The sequence below is a fragment of the Schistocerca cancellata genome, unplaced genomic scaffold (genome assembly GCF_023864275.1).
Source record: "Schistocerca cancellata isolate TAMUIC-IGC-003103 unplaced genomic scaffold, iqSchCanc2.1 HiC_scaffold_590, whole genome shotgun sequence".
Classification (NCBI taxonomy): domain Eukaryota; kingdom Metazoa; phylum Arthropoda; class Insecta; order Orthoptera; family Acrididae; genus Schistocerca; species Schistocerca cancellata.
The window spans coordinates 20001-25000 of NW_026046602.1; the positions used below are offsets into that span (position 1 = coordinate 20001).

General features: G+C 53.6%; 1 non-coding gene across 1 annotated transcript in view; it reads right to left on the reverse strand.

Annotated features, from left to right (window-relative positions):
• Positions 1–922, reverse strand: part of LOC126132873 (small subunit ribosomal RNA) — a 1909-nt gene extending 987 nt beyond the window's left edge. The window contains exon 1 of the ribosomal RNA XR_007527523.1: positions 1–922. This exon is cut by the window's left edge and continues 987 nt beyond it. This is a non-coding gene — a ribosomal RNA (small subunit ribosomal RNA).
• Positions 923–5000: the final 4078 nt, after the last annotated feature.

Consider the following 5000-nt stretch of genomic DNA (forward strand, 5'->3'; position numbering starts at 1 on the left):
ACCGAGGTCCTATTCCATTATTCCATGCACACAGTATTCAGGCGGGCTTGCCTGCTTTAAGCACTCTAATTTGTTCAAAGTAAACGTGCCGGCCCACCCAGACACTCAATAAAGAGCACCTTGGTAGGATTTCAACGGGGTCCGCCTCGGGACGCACGAACACGCACGAGGCGGTCGCACGCCTTCGGCTCGCCCCACCGGCAGGACGTCCCACGATACATGCCAGTTAAACACCGACGGGCGGTGAACCAACAGCGTGGGACACAAATCCAACTACGAGCTTTTTAACCGCAACAACTTTAATATACGCTATTGGAGCTGGAATTACCGCGGCTGCTGGCACCAGACTTGCCCTCCAATAGATACTCGTTAAAGGATTTAAAGTGTACTCATTCCGATTACGGGGCCTCGGATGAGTCCCGTATCGTTATTTTTCGTCACTACCTCCCCGTGCCGGGAGTGGGTAATTTGCGCGCCTGCTGCCTTCCTTGGATGTGGTAGCCGTTTCTCAGGCTCCCTCTCCGGAATCGAACCCTGATTCCCCGTTACCCGTTACAACCATGGTAGGCGCAGAACCTACCATCGACAGTTGATAAGGCAGACATTTGAAAGATGCGTCGCCGGTACGAGGACCGTGCGATCAGCCCAAAGTTATTCAGAGTCACCAAGGCAAACGGACCGGACGAGCCGACCGATTGGTTTTGATCTAATAAAAGCGTCCCTTCCATCTCTGGTCGGGACTCTGTTTGCATGTATTAGCTCTAGAATTACCACAGTTATCCAAGTAACGTGGGTACGATCTAAGGAACCATAACTGATTTAATGAGCCATTCGCGGTTTCACCTTAATGCGGCTTGTACTGAGACATGCATGGCTTAATCTTTGAGACAAGCATATGACTACTGGCAGGATCAACCAGGGAGCTGCGTCAACTAGAGCTGAGCAGCCGGCCGCCCGGGAGTGTGTCCCAGGGGCCCGCGCGAACACGCAAGCGTCCGCTCAATTATTCTGCAAACAGGAGGAGGCTGAGCTCCCCTGCACAATACACCTCGAAACCCTCTCAGGTCCCGGCGGCGCGCAGCGCCGTCCTAAGTACTTGGTCGGGTTCGAGAGAGGCGCAATCGCCCGGAGTTAGGCGAGTAGACGCTTTAGGTGCGACCACCCGTGCTCCCAACTGAGCTTGCCGCTGCCGACAGAGGCCCGGGAGCGTGCTGTCGTGGCATTGCCGGCGGGAGACAACACGCGCCACCTACGGTGACCGGCAGCTCCAACGCCAGCGCCACAGAAGGGCAAAGGCCCCACGTGGGTGCCGAAGCGAACTCTCCCAGCACAGCGCACGTGCCAACACGTCTGCACAACTGCGATACAAACCACCAGCGAGAACCGCTGGGGCGACCGAGCAGCAGACGGCGTCGCGGCGCCGAGTGCCGGGCGGCGGCGCATCCTCAACGCACACAGTCCTCAGTCGGACCAGCACACTGCAGATGTCCACCGCGCTTCGCACCGGGCCCGCGAGGACCCACTTTGGCCGCCCGGCGCCGCGCGCAGGGTGCCCCGGCGCGCAGCTGCGCCGCCTGCCGCGTCCGTCGGCCGGCGCGCCTGCCACTGGGCGCCCCCACCAGCCGGCTGTAGCGCGTGCGCCCACGCACCGCGCGGCCAGCACGCCGGGCGGCCCCCCCTCACCGGCCGGGGACGGTCCCACCCAGCCACCGCCGCGTATCGCTTCACACACAGATTTGCCCTTACTGATTTACCTCCAGCAACAACAACCGCACCACAATGGGTTTACCAGTTGTTCATTTGCGTAACGTCACCAGCAAACGTAGACGTCCATCCCAGTTTGCAAATGCAACGATTATTGCATACCTGTCTGTTAGGTGCCACGACACACTACGTCTGCCCACATACACGCAACAAAATGTGCACGACTAGAGAACACGTGGGAGGTGGCCCCCTACGTATGCGATGTCCATTACGACACCGACTGTCAACCAGCATCTGTACCATGTCGCAGATGTGGAACGCGGTGCACCATGCTATCACACTGTGTGAGAAGAGACGACTACGTTTGAATACACGCGCCACTACATCAACAGACGGCTCATGCTGATCGCCATCCAGGGCGTCCGTTACTCCCACACGTCTCTATGGCGTACCACACTGCAATGTAGCTGTTATGGGGAGACGGCACGTGGCTGAGTGCACAACATTTGGACCGTATGGTTCGCTGTTGTTGGGCGCAGTCGTTGTACGGTCACACATGTGCCACAGCGTATCATTCAGTACATACGGACCTATGTGCAGTACAATGTGAGGGTTAAGCTTACGACATCAGCGGACAGTGGACACAGGCCGTACCACGACGTAGACTGAGCGCTTCGACATGCGAATGCCAGTGAACAGCTGCGAAGGGCATTGAACACGCAAGCACCTGAACGACCAGCGTGCGAAGGCAGGGGGGGGGGGAGGGGGGGGCGATGTACATCCTGCAGTCGTCCACATTACAGTGTACAGCGGGAGCATGTAAAAAGTAAGCAACACTTGCGAAGTGTTGAACATGAAACGATACACAAGAGGGTGGGCGGTGCGAGTAGCGAACTATATTCAGAGGGTTGTGGTTAGACAACACTAGATTAATGTAACGTGTCATATGCCAATTACAGAGCAGGTTAAGGCACAACGTGGGTTAGGTTAAGGCACAACGTGGGTTAGGTTAAGGCACAACGTGGGTTAGGTTAAGGCACAACGTGGGTTAGGTTAAGGCACAACGTGGGTTAGGTTAAGGCACAACGTGGGTTAGGTTAAGGCACAACGTGGGTTAGGTTAAGGCACAACGTGGGTTAGGTTAAGGCACAACGTGGGTTAGGTTAAGGCACAACGTGGGTTAGGTTAAGGCACAACGTGGGTTAGGTTAAGGCACAACGTGGGTTAGGTTAAGGCACAACGTGGGTTAGGTTAAGGCACAACGTGGGTTAGGTTAAGGCACAACGTGGGTTAGGTTAAGGCACAACGTGGGTTAGGTTAAGGCACAACGTGGGTTAGGTTAAGGCACAACGTGGGTTAGGTTAAGGCACAACGTGGGTTAGGTTAAGGCACAACGTGGGTTAGGTTAAGGCACAACGTGGGTTAGGTTAAGGCACAACGTGGGTTAGGTTAAGGCACAACGTGGGTTAGGTTAAGGCACAACGTGGGTTAGGTTAAGGCACAACGTGGGTTAGGTTAAGGCACAACGTGGGTTAGGTTAAGGCACAACTTGGGTTAGGTTAAGGCACAACGTGGGTTAGGTTAAGGCACAACTTGGGTTAGGTTAAGGCACAACTTGGGTTAGGTTAAGGCACAACTTGGGTTAGGTTAAGGCACAACTTGGGTTAGGTTAAGGCACAACTTGGGTTAGGTTAAGGCACAACTTGGGTTAGGTTAAGGCACAACTTGGGTTAGGTTAAGGCACAACTTGGGTTAGGTTAAGGCACAACTTGGGTTAGGTTAAGGCACAACTTGGGTTAGGTTAAGGCACAACTTGGGTTAGGTTAAGGCACAACTTGGGTTAGGTTAAGGCACAACTTGGGTTAGGTTAAGGCACAACTTGGGTTAGGTTAAGGCACAACTTGGGTTAGGTTAAGGCACAACTTGGGTTAGGTTAAGGCACAACTTGGGTTAGGTTAAGGCACAACTTGGGTTAGGTTAAGGCACAACTTGGGTTAGGTTAAGGCACAACTTGGGTTAGGTTAAGGCACAACTTGGGTTAGGTTAAGGCACAACTTGGGTTAGGTTAAGGCACAACTTGGGTTACATTGCGGTACAAATTGCGTTACATTGCGGTACAAATTGCGTTACATTGCGGTACAAATTGCGTTACATTGCGGTACAAATTGCGTTACATTGCGGTACAAATTGCGTTACATTGCGGTACAAATTGCGTTACATTGCGGTACAAATTGCGTTACATTGCGGTACAAATTGCGTTACATTGCGGTACAAATTGCGTTACATTGCGGTACAAATTGCGTTACATTGCGGTACAAATTGCGTTACATTGCGGTAGAAATTGTGGTACAAATTGCGTTACGAATTTGGTTAGGTTAAGGTGCAAAATGGGTTAGGTTAAGGTGCGAAATGGGTTGGATTACAGTACACAACGTGGTAAGAGAGTGTGTTGTTGGGGGGGGGGGGCCGAGGTTCGTTGGTAGTGATCATTGTAAGTGAATGTCTGAGGCAGCGTCAGTATGTCACAGCAGTTATGTCTCGTCAGGATGCGCTTATGCGCTTTTCGCTCGTGACTGGAGGCGCGCCGCGTCTGTGGTTGCGGCACACCTGTGTGATTCATTCCTGCCATTGTTTCTGTGCCGTAACAGGTGGCAGTGTGGTGGTGTTGGGTGCACCCCTGTGTAGGACATGTGTGGGTGTTGGTGGCTTATCTGAGCAGTTGTGGATGTCGGACGGGTGGGATATTCTATTTTAGAATTGGACTCCCTGGTGTGGTTATCATAGTGTGGATGGTGTACTGTGGCGGAGAGGATGCACCGGACGTTGGTCCATGCTGGTGCTTACATATTGTATCTGTGTCTGTTACAGGCAGAGAGTAATGTGTGATAGAGTGTCTCGCTGAGGTGTGGTTCATATTGTGTGCACAGACTTACAGCATGTATAGGGACAGCGGGAATTTGGCATATTGGATATAACTCTTCGTGAAACGCAAGATATAGGGGTGGATTGCAACGTACGAGTGCGGGAAGAGTCCGCCGTTCATCCGCTGGAGTTGCGATTTCGGCGGTTGGGGTGGGGCACGTGCGGGTGCGGGTGCGGGTGCGGGTGGGGTGATTGTCGGTTGACTACTTCGTGCGACGCAGGCACTGGCGTTCGGGTTCCTGTGGTGGACAGATGATGCAGGCTTTGTGGGTGGCGTCGGAAAATGGGTACTGTGGGACCTAGCGATGTCGTAGTCGGGGTGGCGTCTCATAGATGGCGGTATCGTCGGTGCAGCAGGTCATGTTTCGGGAGAC